Raw genomic sequence first — 18,745 nt, forward strand, 5'->3', positions numbered from 1 at the left:
TCTCTCGGCCAGAACACATATTGACCCAATCAATCTGCGGGTAGTTAAAATCACCTATGATGACACAGTTTTTACATTTAGCCGCTTTCTTTAATCCTTTCATCATATTATAATCATCCTCTATCTTTTGATTTGGTGGGCGATAAACTCCCATAGTTAAATTTCCTTTTGGGCCCTCTATTTCAACCCAAAGCATTTCTAGAAGGGAATCTAATTCTCTGACCTCAGTCTTACTGGACCGTATATTCTCTCTGACATACAGAGCCACCTCACCTCCAACCCTTCCCTGCCTATCCTTCCGATATAACTTATATCCAGGAATCACTGTGCCCCACTGATTCTCCTCATTCCACCAACTTTCTGAAATTCCCACAATATCTATGTTTTCTCCCAACACTAAACATTTAAATTCACCAATTTTACTTTGAACACTTCTAGCATTTGCATACAAACACCTACAATTTCCCAGGCAAGCTAGGCCCGCAACCTTCCTCCTGCCGCCTCGAGACATTGGCAGACAGTCCATACTGTTTGTCACAATCACAGTGGACAACTCTGATCCACTACCCGGTAGAAAAGTAACAGCTAACCCTTCATCTCTTTGAGATGAGTCCTCCCGAACCAGAGACATTTAATCTCCTGTCGGCTTTCCCCCAAGATTTAGTTTAAAAACTGCTCTGCCACCTTTTTGATTTTAAGCGCCAGCAGCCTGGTATAACAGCGCGCCTCGTGGTCTCACTGGATCGCTTCTATATGCGGCTTATGGCTACTCCAGCCCCTCTTCAGCCTCAGTTCTTCCTCTTGAATTTTACCTCATGGCTAGGAAACTCAAGGGGTGGGTGTAATATGGATTTCTCACTACTAGTCTCTTCGGGGGTTTTGTTTTGCTTTCAGATGGATATAAAGTCAGTTTGTAGGGGACCACAGCAGCTTTGATAGCTTTCCCAATATACTGGCACCAGAGAACTTTAAAGTAAACCACAGAAATTTATTAACATACACACACCGTCTTCAACTGGGAAATGGGAAATATATACATGGGCTATATTGTATCTCAAGCAGTTAACAGTTTCTTCGTAGTTCAGGCTTTATAATATCTAGTTCACTTAGGTCTTTCAGGTTCCACAGATCATATAGATTTCACTCTCCCACACTATTCTAGGTTGGCCTCTTGGGTAAAATGTGCCAAGTCCCTTAAGTCAACTGGTGTCTCTTCTCCCAGCCCTTCAGACTTCTAGACCCACATCTTTCCCTCAACCACCTCTTTAGCTCTTAAGAGACATGTATCTGTGTCTGTGACCTCTCAGGTCTTTTACTGTGACTCTTCTCTAGTCACACAAAGCCCCTTGGCTGTCTTTATAGAGTGAACAGTGAGCTTTGCTTCTCTAGAAGACTCTCCTCAGCTCCTGTCTCAGCTCCTTCTCAGACCAACTGCTCTCTTCAGCAGTCTCCCTCAGACTCCGTCTGTCACTAACTGCCCTCAGCCGTTAGCTGTCAATCACCTCAGAGAGTTCTGAGCACACTGGCCCCCACCCTCAGATCACCTGACGCAGGCTCTATGCATCCTTAGTTTTCTTGTTAACCCATTCATTACCATCATTCCTGGTTCCATCTGGGGACAAGTGGAGACCGTCTCTTTTGTACAGCTCCCGCTTGTTCCAGAAAGCATCCCAGTGCCTAACAAACATAAACCCTTCTGAGAAGGCTACCTTGGAGGTCCTGGTCGTAAGTCTCCTGCCTAGCAGCCTAAATTTTTCCTCCAGGACCTCACGACTGCATTTCCCCGCATCGTTGGTGCCAACATGCACCACGACCACTGGCTCCTCCCCAGCACTGTCTATCAACCTATCTACTACACACGTAATGTCCGCTAACTTCGCACCAGGCAGGCAAGTCACCATACAGTCAGTATGCGGTTTTGCCACCCAGCTCTCTACTTGCCTAAGAATCGAATCACCAACTACCAAAACCCCCTCTTTCTCCCTGCCCAGGGATAATTCCTTGGTGCGAAACGATTCCCACTCATCAACTGAAGAAGAAGTCCCTTCTGAGGGCGCATTCCCCTTATTTTCAGCACGGTGCCCTGCTCCCTCTCGAGCCACATGCTCCCTGGCAGCAACGGAGCTGTCACATTCAGAGCGGGGCTCATCTAATACGTCCACAAGAGTCTTCTCTGAATGCCTAACTGACTGTCTCTGCTTCTCCAGGTCAGTCACCTCGGCCATAAGGGTACGAACTCATTCCCTGAGGACCAGGAGCTCCATGTGTGAAGTAGCTTAATTTTTCATGTCTATAAAGCAGATAAAGAAGAGCTTCCAAACAATGAGTTCTTCTAGAAATATGGTGTAGCAGTCAATAAGCATAACAATTCAGCTCACATGTGTGAAGTAATGAGAAGAGATCAATCAGTTTGATGCTGCTAGCTTATTTTTTCACTTTCCCCTCCCCATTTCTTAAATTCAGATTCCTTACCACCTGCATGTCCAGAGTGGAATGAATGATTACCACTGTGATAAAGGATGTCTGTTAAAATCCCAGTAAGTCATCAAATGGCTAGTGCAGTCAATAATCAAGCCTTTTTCAGTAGGGTTAGAGAGAAACATTGTATGTGCATGTTATAGTAGTATTAAAAATGGATATTTCGGTATAAGCATCACATGTAAATCAAACTGACAGACACCTTAGGGAATAAACCCCATCACCCTCTGAATGCAAGACAAGCATAAAACTACTGCAGCAGTGGGGGAAATATCAGCTTGAAAATAATTAAACAGCAAGGCAGCCACCCATAATGATATTCAGCAGTGCACATTAGGGACTGTTTGCTAGAAATGCACAAGAGTTGTTTAATTAACATTGAAATGGCAGTTCCACAAGAACGGCAGTTCCACAAGAACTAAAAATCCTGTTAATTTATGTGTCTCTTAATGATGCTCATTTAAATACTGTCAACTTTTTTGAGTTTAATATTCATGATTTCCAGTCATTAAAGCACCAAGGCTCAGTTTGCAGATTCATCAAGAACGTAAATGGTTTGATAAGGATGAGAAGTAGGAGAATTCTTTCAAATTTAGAGTGTTAGCATTTGATGTAAATTTCCCAGCATTTCAGTCCAGGTCATAGTAGCTTGCTCTATAAACAGTATTACTTTGCCTTATTGTGAAATATAATCAACTACTAAGGGGTTTCTTTAGATTGCAGACATTAGCCCAGATTACTACAGTAGATATTATTTATGTAAGATCCCTTGGACTGCAAGAAGATCAAATCAGTCAATCCTAAGAGAAATCAACCCTGACTGTTCTCTGGAAGGTCAGATGCTGAAGGTGAAGCTCAAATACTTTGGCCACCAAATGAGAAGGGAGCACTCACTGGAGAAGATCCTGATGCTGGGAAAGACAGAAGGCAAAAGAAGAAGGGGCAGGGACGGTGGCTCAGTGGTAGAGCATCTGCTTGGTAAGCAGAAAGACCCAGATTCAATCCCCAGCATCTCCAACTAAAAAGGGTCCAGACAAGTAGGTGTAAAAAACCTCAGCATGAGACCCTGGAGAGCCACTGCCTGTCTGAGCAGACAATACTGACTTTGATGGACTGAGGGTCTGATTCAGTATAAGGCAGCTTCATATGTTCATTTGTTCAAGAAGGGGATGGCAAAAGATGAGATGGCTGGACAGCGTTACTGATGTAACTAACATGAATTTGAGCAGACTTTGGAGGATGGTGGAAGACAGGAGGGTCTGGTGTGACTTTTTCTATGGGGTCACAATAAGTCGGACTCGACTGTGCAACTGAACAACAAAAAGTTACCTCTTTATGATACATCACCTTATCTGCAATTATCCATATATTGAAAATCAGTGTTCAAATTCCATGTTAAATTATCAAAATAATGCCATACATATATGGAAATATTATATTAATATAATTAGTGCCTTTGCAGATGCACACTGAAAAGCAAGGAAGGAAGAAAGAAAATCTTACCTATCAAAGAGACCAAGTTCACATGATATAACCGAAAGGTGGATAGAAATAAGGGAATAGGATACAGAACGAATGAAAGGGACCATAGAGATATGCAACCTGATACTTACACATTGACTTGTAGGTAAATCCCACTAAGTTTAATTGGGTTTACTCCCTAGTTAATAAGCATTCACCCTTAGTCTGCACTTCTGTCTTAAGTCAGACTGTCTAGCTTCTCAATGAACTTAACAGTTTTTTATTTATTTATGTTATTTATAGACTGCCTTTCTCACTAGGATTCAAGGCAGATTACAAAGGTGAGTCAACACAAACAAAAAGATGGGACATTCAATAAGCAATTAAATAGAACCCCTAGGAGGTTCATAGAAACTGATTTTCCTCCATCTAGAAGTATATGTTCCATTGTTGATTTTTTTTTAGAGCTGTAACGCTGGTTTTAATTTAATTTAATTAATTAAATTAATTTCCTGCTTTCAGGGAAGGGTGGCTAATAAGTCCATCATCATCATCATATTGGACTAGATGATCCTTATGGTCCCTTCCAGCTCCATGTTTCCAACTCTAAGTTATTTGCTTTAATGTGCAGCAGATAAAGCAAAATATTAGCATCTGTCATTGTGACTGAGCTACTTCCTTGCTTTACTGGCACATGCTAGTTCTGCCTACCCACAGCAAAGGAGGGAGTAGAAAGGTCTCCATTCTGGAAATGGCAACTTTATCCTTGATATGCCCCTACCCCCACAGGAACATTTGCTGGGCTAGTAATTCTTGACCTATTCAAGTCTATGCTACATAAGTTGGTGCAGCTGCCACAACCATCTCTAGGGCTACTATTACTGCTCCATTCCTAGAAGTGAGTGCAAAATACTTGCCTTTATTCCATTCTGTCCCCTAGAATGTCAACATATAAGCTATTGGCTACTATGCAACTCTGCCTGGCATTTTTTTCCTCTATGCCATAGTAGTTTTCTTCCTTGCCAAGCTGATCTCTCAGAGACAGTTGAGCCTTTTGTTCACAAGAGATGAATAGTTGTACAGATGAATGAAGAAAGTCACTGCATTCTTTTTGCAACTGTCAAAATGCCTGCTTCTGCACTTTGATTATAAACTATCTTGTGTTGCTGGGGGAATCCAAGTGTCTGCATAAGCCTGCTGCACAGCTGCCTTTGATGCATTCCTTGGGTGCTAAATGGAAGTGAAAACATCAACATTTTAAAAATGAAACTGGACATTTAAAAACATTTACAGATATCTTTCTAGCTGTTGAAATTTTAATATTTGTTAACACAATATTTGTTAACAAAGGTGATTCCAAAATGCAAAAAAGAAGTGAGAGCTGGTCAGTGCTTGGGTTATCTGTGCTGTCTGAATTCTAATGTCTTCTTGGTTTTAGCTAAGCTATCATGCACCTTCCCCATTCAACTCCAGCTCCCAATAAGTACATGAGTATAGTTGGATTAAAGGACAAGGAAGAACCGCTTATCATCCTGAAGTAATACAAATTAATATTAATAGAGATTGAACATATGAACATATGAAGCTGCCTTATACTGAATCAGACCCTCAGTCCATCAAAGTCAGTATTGTCTACTCAGACTGGCAGTGGCTCTCCAGGGTCTCAAGCTGAGGTTTTTCACACCTATTTGCCTGGACCCTTTTTTGGAGATGCCAGGGATTGAACCTGGGACCTTCTGCTTACCAAGCAGATGCTCTACCACTGAGCCACTGTCCCTCCCCAAAGTCAGTATTGGATTCAATCCAACCATTTGAAAGATTTTATTGGCACAAAGCCCTGGTCATCTATAGGAAAATGAGTACTCCCAAGGATTATTTTGTTGGGCTGAATTTGCAAAATACCTGGGAATTACACTGCTTCCTAGAGAAAAATGAGCATCAAAGCAATTTGCTAAACAAATTTTCTTAGTTATTAATTGGGAGGGAGGAGGTGATTTTAATTAACTGTTGGGACTAGGAATATTCTGTGTATGTAAAATAAACTTGTTAAAATATAACACATGGAATCTTAATGCTTTGCATTGTATTGTCAAAAGAGCATAAAAATAAATTCAAATGTATTCCCCCCCCCCTCTCTGGAAGTAATTTTTATTAAAACCAACAACTATATTATTTATTATTATCTTGGTGGGATAACAGGGTGATGCCAATATAGAAAAGCTAAAACATTTGTATTCTCTGGTGCCCTATATTTATCTGGCTGCATTGTTCACTTATTTGGGGCTTTTTAATGTATTAGCTTACTTCAGCCACTTTGTACTTTATACAAGCAAATGTGAAAATAAATTGTTATTTGAGTATAGAGAATGTAAACCTGGAACAAAATAAGGTGAAACCTGGAACAAAATAATCATTCAGTTCAGTTTATATTAGTTTTTGAAGAGGGTGGGTTTATTAAAGGAATATTAAATTTTACAGTCTGATCTTATCATCATTGAAGAAAAATAACAATGGCACCAGCATGACAATTTACTGTCATTGTAAGTTAGCCCAGAATGTGGCTTGCAACTAACAGACACATGATGGTAGGAAACAAAGTGATGCATGAATAGGTGTATGGAAGAAAGCAATTCTGGGGGACACCAACATAGAACTGAAATGTAGGCTGTCATCTTGAAAACAGCTGTGGTAAAAATCAGACAGCATTAAATGTTTAATTTTTCCATGCTTCAATTACCTGTAGCATCATTTTCTGCAGCTTGTTGCAGTAAATAATATATATACCATCATGAGATGCAGCACAGAGATTCATTAAAGGCCTATATTGACAAAGAACTGGACAGGGTGGAGTTATTAGGACACTAGTTTGGTGGCCTTGAAAATGCTGGGGCTTGGAGATCAAGGATGAGTTTCTTCTGGACCAGGAGAGACTGGATTGTTTATATCCAGCAGGGCTGGTGCGTAGGAGTAGGCCAGGTAGACAGCCACCTAGGGCACCACCTGGCCTACAGGGGCACTGCTGGGTGCCCCCTCCCCTTGCCTCACTGCTCTTGACTTCCCAGGTCTTCATAGACATGGGAGGTCAAGAGCAGTGGAGCAGCACATTGGCATGTGCTCTCCTCCAAGCCCACCTTTTCTTGCAAGAGAAGGTGGGTTTGGAGGAGAGCACACCCCACCCTGCCACTCTCGGCTTCTGGGTTCTGTGCAGACCCAGGAAGCTGAGAGTGGTGGGGTGGAATAGTGGTGTGTGCACTCCCCCACCCTCATCTTCCCGGCAGGGGTGGGGCCTTCAGCACCAGGAACTCTGGTGCTGATCCTGATATCCAGACACTGGGCTGGATATTAGGAAGAGAATCACTTCATAATGCAATGTCTTAGGTAATAAATGACCCAGAAAAGTAATATGTTTGAAGGGGGGAGGAATTCAAGGAATTGTGCATACAGCAATAGAGAGTATAAGATGTTTATAGTCAGAAGTTTATGAAGCTGACAAAGGCTGTACCATTCATTTTGTAGGTGGGAGGACTGACTTCCTTCAAGTATTTCCTGGTCACCTTTTGAAAAAACACCATGACAGACAAAAACTCTATGACATTAAGTTTTGTATGGTGAAGGAATATTTTTATATTGATGGCAATTCAAACATATTAACCCCACCTGCAGTTTGAAATGGTGCAGCCTAATCATGAGTCTATTGCTTCAATGAGAATTAGGACAGAGTACCCAGACAGGAAGATGCAGCAAATGACTGCTAACAGTGACTGCTAGACAGGAGATTGCAGGGGTTCCATTGCCTTGAGTTTTGTAATGAGTGTAGAGATTGTGATTCAGCAATCTCCTGTTCCAGTCTGTTTCTGAAATTACGTTGCAGTTAAAAAAAGAAAGGTTGTTCAGCTTTGTGAATCTTGATTTGTGTCCATTCATCTTTTGGTATACCCAAGCCACAGGAGCACTGGGTTCAGCTGCTGGACAGTAGTTGGTAGGGTTGTGCCACTGGGCTGGTCACTATTAGGTTGGCACAGGACTCTGCTAGTTAGCACCAGTGTATTCAATGCACTGTTTCTGTGCTGTGGTCCTTGCATAAAGCACCTCCCTAGGTTTGTAAATCAGAGAGATTTTCAGATTTGAACTAAGGTCCTCTGTGTAGCACTGCCACTGCCACAGTGGCACTTGTTCTGCTGGGCACATAGCACTGTAATGCTCCTTGCAAACAAGCATTCGCACCACAATTGACTTTCCACTGCAGAGATTCTCTAGGAGAATCTGACTACCACTAGTATTTGCAAGTTTCCCTCCCATCATAGGAAGTGATGAGAAATGGGGACAACCATTTTGGGGTCCCATAGAATGGGAACCCCTTGTCCTATCATTTTGGAACTTGGGAGTTCTCTACAGGAGAGGTTCCTGCAGCTACATTGAAAATTGGTTGCCTCTCCTTCAAACCCCCTCCTCCCCAGTGTCAATTTTCCTGCTATGGGGAAATTGATACCTTTTCCCCTGCCATAGGAAAGCATAGGGAATGCAGGTGCCCTCTTTGGATGCCCCTAGGATGGACCCCCTTGTCCATTTTTTTTGAAACTTGGGGGTTATCTGGGGAACAATTACTCTGCAAATTTACTGCCTCTCCCTCAAACACCCACCTACCCAGCTGACATACATTATACCCTATGTCTTGCCATTGATTTCAATGGTCCATAGGGAACAATTGTGGGAAGGGGGCACCCTCTTTGGGTGCCTCTATAATTGGACCCTCTGGTCCAATCTTTTTGAAACGTGGAGGTTCTGTAGGGAAGAGGCTCCTGCAGATACTCTGCAAATTTGGTGCCTCTCCCTCAACTCCCCCCAGCCCCCATGCATTTTACCCTATGCTTTGCCATTGACTTCAAAGGCCCTTAGGGTATAATGGTGCTATATATTCAGGAATAGCCAAGTATCTTTCAAATCAGATTCAGCCACTGAATCTGATAGTCAGGGATATCTCCCTCCCAAAAAATATTTTTGCACCCAAATACCCTGAATCTGAATTGTACTAATTTTTTTTTTTGCACCCTCCTAGGCTCTAGTTTGCACAGCATCTGTTTTATACACTCCTGAACCTGTCTGTTATTTCCCCAGAAAACACTTTCCTGGGGGCACCTTCTTCAGGAGTGTTTAACTTGGACCCTGTAAATCCAATCCTCACCAAACTTGATGAACAGATAGAGTCAACTGGAGATCCCTTGAGAGATTGGTATCTCTAGCTTGCATACAAACTATTCTACCAGATCATGAACCTCACAAATTGAACTGGTTTATTTGGCTGCAAAAATTTTGTGAAGGTTTGTGGTTTGCGAACCAGGCAAATAGTAAATAGATCCCCCACGTATTATTAATGAAGGGGGCGTGGCCAGTGATGGCACTTCCAGTGACATCACCGGAAAGTGTGTCAACCCCATGTATAATTAATGAAGGGCGTGGCCAGTGACATCACATCTGGTGACATCATCGGAAAGTGCGTCATCAGGGTCATGATCCCAATGACATCACCCAGGTCATGACTGCAGAGTCACGTGACCTAACCCCGCCAATCACCATCTATGCCTCACCATGATGTAGCTACCCCGCATATTTAATTAAGCGTCTCCCACCAGGAGGTGTCCTGTCTAGCCCCACCCCCTCGTGATCTAGCCCCGCCAATCACCATCTATGCCCCACCATGATGTAGCTATCCCGCATATTTAATTAATTAAGCACCTCCTCCAGGAAATGACCTTACTGACTCACACCATGTGGCATAGCCAGGCCAATCAGCATCTACGTCCACCCCGCTGTGATGTAGCAACCCCGCAAATTTAATTAAGCACCTTCCACAAGGAGGTGTCCTGTCTAGCCCCACCTCCACGTAACCTAGCCCCACCAATCACCATCTATGCCCCACCATGATGTAGCTACCGCACATATTTAATTAATTAAGCACCTCCTCCAGGAAATGACCTTACTGACTCACACCACATGGCATAGCCAGGCCAATCAGCTTCTACATCCACTCTGCTGTAACGTAGCAACCCTGCATATTAATTGAGCAGGCCGAAAATCACATCTGTAGCCCCCTCCCCTGCCCCCTTCTCCAGCACCACCCACTGCAGCATCATTGAACTTCCTCATGTGGCACCCCACCCCGGAAAATGGGGGCCACCACTGAGAATGCCTGAGTAGGTCCATGTGACCCCTCTAACAAAACGCCCAGTTACCCCTGGCCAATAGCAAATGGGCTGGGGCCCCACCCCCACCAAGTTATTTTAGGAAAGAAGCCATTTGTGCTTGAACACACATATGCAGGCTCTTGCTTGTTCACCACACCACTGCCAATGGGGAGGCCTAGCTTCAAAAACATTGGCACTCCTGCCAGGCAGCTGGTATTTGAAATCCCTTCTGCATCTACTATGTACTTTAGTGGAGTTGTCCCTATGCGCTGTACTTACCTGGTCTCCAATGAGGCTACAGAGAGGCCTGAGCACTCCGCAACTCAAGAGGTAAATGGCAGAACAGAAAACACGATGATGCCTGCATGGGGAAGCCAGCATGATGTGTGGACAGCACTTTCCAGCTGCCCTGAAGATGAGATGGGCTTTGGAATGCCCAACCCGCTGAGGTGTATTTACCAGGACCCTGCTGAGCAGTTTGAAGATGATGAAGACACTCCAGAGGGGGTGAAAATAAAGAGGCTTTAGATGAATCCATGGAACAAGAGAATGCGGTGTCAAACTCACAGGTAATCAGGTAAAGCAGTGTTTGTGAATGGATGTATAATGAAGGTGGATGATGAACTTTTTCACTGAGCTGTTCTTTTTATTTTATTTTGACAGCTTGATGAGAATTTTATCCAGGCTTTCAGTAATTTTCACATCGGTAACCCTGTTGATGTGAATATATCGTGTGTGTCGTGTTTCTGTACCAAAGTTACCCAATGCGACAAGAAAAAGAAGAATATAATGAATAATAAGAGGAAGAGGTAGTTCTGTTACAATAAAGACTTTTGTTTTATAACCTTGTGTGATCTTTTCTGAGTTAAGCGAGCAATGATGGGGGCAGTTGATGAAGAGGAGGTCTTAAGGCACATGTATTATACACCTGATGAAGCAGGGAGCTTTGGCGGGGTGAGGCCTCTCTTCCAGGCAGCCAAAAATCAGTGTAAAGCTCTCACTCAAAATCATGTTACTAACTGGCTTTCAGAGCAAGATGCTTACACATTGCATAAGCAACCCTGCGTCCGCTTTAAGAGAAACAAGACCATGGTTTCTGGTCTTGATGCCCAATGGCAGGCGGATTTAGTTGATATGCAGAAATTTTCCAAAAATAATGATGGCTACAAGCACATTTTAACAGTGGTTGACATATTGTCTAAATATGCCCGGGCTTTGGCCTTAAAAGACAAGACAGGGGGGAGGGTGTCGAAAGCCCTTAAGGAAATTTGAAAACAAGGTAGAATACCTGCCAAGCTTCAAACTGATGCAGGTAAAGAGTTTCTAAACCAGTCTGTAAGCAGCATGTTAAAGCAACACGGAGTCCACCACTTTTACACCCATAATGAAGTCAGAGCAGCTATTGTGGTGTGCTTCAATCGAACATTAAAAACAAAAATGTGGAGGTATTTTACTGCCAACAACACCTTCAGATATATTGACATGCCACCGCTGCTTATTAAAAGTTACAACCACAGCTTTCACAGGACAATCAGAGCCCGTTCTGTGGATGTAAACCACACAAACATTCATACTGTGTGGAAAACGCTTTAAAGAGACTGTGTTGGGGCAAATGTAAAGGAGAGGCCTTTCATTAGAAAAGGAGATCATATGTGTGTGTCTAAAAGCAAAGGAGTTTTTGTAAAAGGATATGAATGGATCTTCACAGATGAACTATTTATAGTAGAACAGGTCATCTCTAGAGGCAAGAGGCCTGTGTACTTGCTCAAAGGTTATGCCGGAGACCCCGTCATAGGCTCATTCTATCCTGAAGAGCTACAAAAAGTTAAGAGTAAAGCAGACAGAGTGTATCGAATTGAGAACATCTTAGCCTCCAAAGGCAGGGGGAAGAGAAAACAACATCTAGTGAAGTGGTTAGGGTGGCCTGATAAATTTAACAGCTGGGTTCCTGCTTCTCAACTCTGTGATCCTATAAAGAAAAATAATGGCTAACAGCAGCTTCTTTATCACCCTTCCTAGCAACTCATGCACAAGTGTTTTTCCAGAGAACGCTACAGCGGCCTTTACCACCCGTCTAGCATGGTCACTGAACCTTCCAGGGTCCTGGGAGGTTGGGCTTGTGGAAATACAGTATCCTCACAGCTGGAAGACCCTCACAGAAGATTCCACCATTGTAATCATTACCAAGGAAAAACAGTAGAAATACAGATTCAATAGCGGTTATTATAAAAGCATTTCTGACCTGGTGGTAAAACTGAACACCACCATACAGTCACATCCCCCCCCCCCGAACTGAGCATGGACTATGACCCACAGTATAGGAAGATTGGTCTAAAAGCACCACCTACTTATACCTTTTCAGCTTCTAAAGAATTGGCTCACTTTTTAGGGGCACCCCCAGATGAGGCGATCCAAAATATAAACTTTACAGCAGACATCACAGGGAGGTTCAACACTTTGTACATTTACACAGATATTGTGGATCACCAAATTGTGGGTGATGCATATGTTCCATTACTGTGTTGTATCCCTATGTAAAGGGAGACTGGCGACTGTATCAATAATATCTATGACAAGCCACATTATATCCCTGTGAATAAGCACCACATATTGAAATAAAGACAGACCAGAACAAGAACGTGCCATTCCAGTTTGGTAAGGTGATCATGAAGCTTCACTTTCATCCGCGGAAAGGCCTGGTCTGTTAAGCACACAAAGATGGTCATCTTAAAAAGCTATGGGGATCCTGACCTCTATAAGAATTAGTTCAAGAACCAGGCTGGCTATGCTCTTCCTGGTTAACGTGGTGCCCCAGTGATGTATGGGGGGGGGGTATGTGGAATTTTCCGGAGTCTTTTCAGAAAAGCTCTTCCTCTTTTGAGAAGGGGATTTGAACTCATGAAGCCCCATGTGAGAACCACCGCCAGAAATATAGCCAAAGATGTAGTAGGTCACATTTCTACTGCTGTTCTAAATAAAGTGAGTCCCCCTATGCCACAAGTGGACTCAGGCCTCATGTATCTTAAAAGACAGCGTGGAGTTAAAAGAAAGGCATCGCGGGCACAACTAATTGGCCCACCACACATCTTTAAAAGAAAAGCTGTGAAGCACAAGGTCCCTCAGAAGCAGAAGCCCAAGAGAAGGGCAGGAAGACATCTCCCGAGCCCCCTAGATATATTTTAAACAGCAATGGCTTTTATTCACAGCAGGTCAGAAGAATGGACCAAATCTGAACTGGACCACTTCCAAATAGCCCCTATGCAAACCAGCATTGAGAGATGTCTATATATTGACGTTCCTCCCCTCACTGCTTTGTCAGAATCAGCGCCACTTGATTTGTTCATCACTGGAAATGGAGATGATTATGTGGATTTAAATAATACCCTGCTTTACCTGTGCTGCAAAATCATGAAAGAAGATGGGACAGACCTTGACAGAAATGCAAGGGTGAGTCTGGTAAATTATCTTATCGCATCCATCTTTAGCCAGCTGGATGTGACTCTGGGAGATCACGCAGTCGCATAACGCATATTCATACAGAGGGTTTATAGAAGCTGTACTGAATTACAGCAATGATACTCTGAACACTCAGTTCTCTTCAGGCCTGTTTTACAAAGACACAGCTGCTTAACATGAATCAACTGCTTGGATGGAGACAACAAAGGGTTTGTTAAAAGAGCAGCTCTAGCGACTGAAAGCAGAAAAATAGATTTGCTGGGTCAGCTTCACAGTGACCTGTTTTTCCAAGAAAACCTGCTCGTAAATGGCGTGGATGTCAAAATTAAACTGACACGCAGTAAAGATGCTTTTTGCCTCATGGCGGATGATTTAAACAGGGGGTGCATATTAAACATCTTGTCTGCTTCCCTTTTCGTCAAGAAAGTCAGAGTAGCCCCTGGTATCCGTTTAGGCCGCACAGAGCTGCTCTTCACAGCTAATGCCAAATATCCTGTGGGCCGCGTGGGCATCAAAGTGTTTAGCATCCTTGCAGGAAGTCATGTCAACAACCAAGAGAATTTGTTTTGGGGGCAATTACCCAAACTGCTGGTTATTGGATTGGTGGATAATGAGTCCTTCAGCGGGGCCCATAATAAAAACCCATTTAACTTTAAGCATTATGATATCAATTTCTTTGCTCTCTGCTTGGACTGAGAACAGGTACTCAACAAAACCACTGCAGCCGGACTTTGAAGGTAGAAACTGCGTGAGGGAATACATGCAGCTGGTTCAGGCCTCTGGTAAACATATGAAAGACAGATCTTTGTTAGTAAACCGCGAGGAGTTTGCACAGGGTTACACGCTATTTGCATTTGATCTTTCCCCAGATCAGGAATGTGCAGACCACTATTCCTTGATTAAAACTGGGAACCTGAAGGTAGGGGTGTGCATTCAGTTCGGCCGAATTAAAGAAGCCGCCGAATCACCCTTGATTCGGAAGTATACTGCACCGTATACTACCAAATCCAATTGGGACCCATTATACGGGAGCCGTATATGACTCCTCGTATACTTCTGAACAGATATTCGGAAGTATACGGAAGTCCATGGAAAAGCCGGGAAAGGAGCTTCTGCAGCCTCAGGGAAGCTACTTGACTCCTTTCCCGCCTTTGGAAGACTTTTCCCGCCTCTGCCATAGCCTCCCTGGGATCAGGGAGGGAGGGGGAGAGGAGCTCCACCAGCCAATCCAAACATGCATTTGCAAAATGCATTGCAAATGCATGCTTTGCAGGGCTGTTGTGTAGTTGATGGCTGAGCTAATCCCCCAGCCATCAGCAACATTGTTGTTCTTTTGTTTACTTGAGATAGATTGTTTACTTGGGTATCCAAGTAAACAGTGTTCTCTGGCCAATCACAGACCAGTGCTATTTTTTGAAACTGCTCTGTGTAGGGCCAGAGAACCTTTTTAAGGAGTCTGCCTGGCTGGATTCCATTCCATTGCTGCTGTGTTGGTGTGAGAGAGAGATTGTGCGGCACTGGCCCTTGACCTCAGCTGTTGTTGCTCTCTCTTAGCCTTGCCTGACTTGCCAGTGCCTGGAGAAGAGAAGACATCTAAGGTAAGACAGTATTGGGGTTCTTGTTCTTATTTTAGTTAGTAAAAGCATTTTTTAAGACTCAGAGTCCCTTTACTTATGCAGATTTGGGTGGGTGAGTATTTTGTAGCTTATTTGGGGTTAGGGGGTTCTGCTGGGGATGGAGGCCTAGTGTGGGGGGTTGCCAATTTGCCTATATCTTACTTTAGTGAGAGGACTTTTAAAAGTGCAGTGTCCTTTTACTTTTCCTGATTTGGGTGGCTTGGATTTCTTGGGGTTAGGGTGAAGGTTTTCTTCGGGGGAGGAGTTACTAAAGTTCCTGTATTGTTAAAACTCAAGTTTTTTACTGTTTTAAAAGGATTCTGTGTTTGATTTATTGTTGCTGCGTTGTGCTGCTGTTGTTCCTTTTCTCTTCTGTTTCTGTTTCTTGGCGGGAGAGGGGGCTGTTTGACCTAATTTTCATTGTTAAAAAGGTCACTTTCTTAACAGTTGAGTTTGTTGGCCTTTTCTTAGTGATTTATTTGGATCTATTCCCTGTTGCTGCTGGTTTTGGATTCTCTTGTCCTATTGTCCCTTTTCCTGGTTCTGGGGTTTTTTTTGGGAAGGGGGGATAAAAGTTAAGTTTCTTTCTGTCATGTTTTGGTTTTTTTTAATTACGTCTAGTTGGTGTGGGGGTTGGTGTGTGGACTGTGTGGGGTGGGTCACTTTCATGTTTTTATAAAGTCATTTTTGGAGTCTAAGCGTGCTCTCGGTTTGGCTAGGGCCACTAAATAAGCTGCTCCACTAATAAGGGTGTTTTTAGGGATTGCGTTTTTTGAAATTTTAAAAAAAGTTAATCCAGTTTAGGGCTTTATCTTCTTTCAAAATTCAACTAGGCCAGATAGGGGTGATTTAAAAAGATTGTAGGTTTCTCATAAAAGGCCACATCAGGCTCCCGTTTAAAGAGACTAGGGTTGCAGTGCATATTACTTTCAGTCACTGAAAGCTGGAGCATCCTTAGATTTCCATAGGGTAAATCACAGCTTATCTCAAGTTATAGGGGACACCTGATTTCAAGTTTGCAAGGAAATCAGGTTTGCCCCAGGATCTAGTTAGGAGAAGTTTAATTCAGAGGATATAACAAGGATTGCCTTCATCTCAAGGTAGCCTTTTAAAAACTGTAGCCAGGTAGAGGATCACCTATCCTCTTTATCAACCATCTTCGGGCAGCAATCAGAAGACAGATTGATAATCCTGACACAGCAGGAGAATTGATGATGAAATTGGCCAAGGAAAATGCTAATTTGGATTCAGAAAGAGTCCCGTGGTGCAGAGTGTTAAAGCTGCAGTATTGCCGTCCTAGGCTCTGCTCATGGCCTGAGTTTGATCCCGGAGGAAGCTAGGTTCAGGTAGCTGCCTCAAGGTTACTCAGTCTTCCATCCTTCCTAGGTTGGCCAAATGAGTACCCGGTTTGCTGGGGGGAAAGTGTAAAAGACTCACTTTACTTTGCAATAGTGCTCAGTGCAGCAGGCTGAAATTGCAAGAACCCCAAGACTGTCTTACCTTAGATGTCTTCTCTTCTCCAGGCACTGGCAGGTCAAGCAAGTCTGAGAGAGAGTAGCAGCAGCTGAAGCCAAGGGCCAGCGCAGCACAATCTCTCTCTCACACCAACACAACAGCAATGGAATGGAGTCCAGCCAGGCAGACTCCTTAAAAAGCTTCTCTGGCCCTACACAGAGCAGTTTCAAAAATAGCACTGGTCTGTGATTGGCCAGAGAACACTGTTTACTTGGATACCCAAGTAAACAAAAGAACAACAATGCTGCTGATGGCTGAGGAATTAGCCCAGCCATCAGCTACACAACAGCCCTGCAAAGCATGTATTTGCAATGCATTTTGCAAATGCATGCTTTGGATTGGCTGCTGGAGCTCCTCTCCCCCTCCCCCTCACTCCCTGATCCCAGGGAGGCTATGGGAGAGGCAGGAAAAGGCTTCCAAAGGCAGGAAAAGAAGCAAGCAGCTCCCCTGAGGCTGCAGATCTCCTTTCCTGCCTTTTCCATTGACTTCTGTATACTTCCAAATATTGATACAGAAGTATACAGGAAGCCATATACAGCTCCTGTTTAATGGGCTGAAAATTGATTTGGAAGTATACGGTGCCGTATACTTCCAAATCAGGGGTGATTTGGTGGTCTATGCGGTTCGGCCAAACCGAATGCACACCCCTAGTTGTAATGCCAAGCAATTTCAACACACACTCACATATCTCGCTAAAAGGGGCATCTGTAGTGATATTAATGCGGGGCTGACAGCCTCTAACCTGGCTTGCATCCCTTTCCCTGCTTTTACACACTGAATCCGTTCGTAAAATAATTTCAGAACCTTTCCAGAAACCTGTAAGGCTGCCTTTAAAAGCAGCAATTAAGGGGTTGCAGGAGCTGTCTATACCCAATGATTGAAAACTGTTCGCATGGTCAGCCATTGTTTGCATTCCGGCTGTTGTAGCCATCAGCATTCGGACGTGTCCCTAAAAGTCTCATCCACATTAGCATTGTCAATTTTCTGTTTCTTAGAGGATGGTTCAAAAGCACCCTTTTGTAGGTGTTTACAGTCTGTTTGGTTTGTGTGTTTTCTTTTCGCTTTATCACATCCTTTTGGCTGGGGCGGGGTTGCTACATCACAGCAGGGTGGACGTAGATGCTGATTGGCCTGGCTATGCCACAGGGTGTGTTAGTAAGGTCATTTCCTGGAGGAGGTGCTGAATTCGGACATTACTATCTTGCTACACTGGGATATATATATATATATACACACACACACACATACATACATGCATGCATATATATACACACACACACACAAACACTGAAATGTAGGTATTTATGTAGGAAAAATCAAATGCATAATTATAGGATGGGGAAGATTGCCTTGGCAGTAGTATGCGTAAAAGGAATCTTGGGGTCTTAGTGGACCATACACTGAACAAGAGCCGTAGCTAAAAAAGGCAAATGTGATTTTAGGCTGTATCAACAGAAGTATAGTGTCCAGATCATGCAAAGTTTGATGGTATTACTTTACTCTGCTCTGGTTAGACCTCACCTAGAGTATTTTGTTCAGTTTGGGGCACCACAATTTAAGAAGGATATAGACAAACTGGAACATGTCCAGAGAAGGGCAACAGAGATGGTGAGGGGTCTGGAGACCAGCTTTTATGATTAAAAGTGAAGGAGCCAGGTATGTTTAGCCTGGAAAAGAGACAACTGAGTGGTGATATGATCACCATCTTCAAGTACTTGGAAGGACTGTCATATAGAAGATGGTGCTGAGTTGTTTTCTGTTGCCCCAAAAGGTCAGACCAGAACCAATAGGTTGAAATTAAATCAGAAGAGTTTTTGGCTAAATATTAGGAAGAACTTCCTGACAGAGCAGTTCCTTAGTGGAACAAGTTTCTTAGGAGGTGGTGGGCTCTCCTTCTTTGGAGGTTTTTGAACAGATGCTAGATGGCCAATGCTGATTCTGTGAACTTAGACAGATCATGAGAAGGAGGGCAGGAAGGGTTGCATCAGTGTTTAGTTTTCATGACCCTTTCTTACATGCCCAGGAAAATGCTGTTCA

This window comes from Heteronotia binoei, chromosome 2 (genome assembly GCF_032191835.1).
Source record: "Heteronotia binoei isolate CCM8104 ecotype False Entrance Well chromosome 2, APGP_CSIRO_Hbin_v1, whole genome shotgun sequence".
Classification (NCBI taxonomy): Eukaryota; Metazoa; Chordata; class Lepidosauria; order Squamata; family Gekkonidae; genus Heteronotia; species Heteronotia binoei.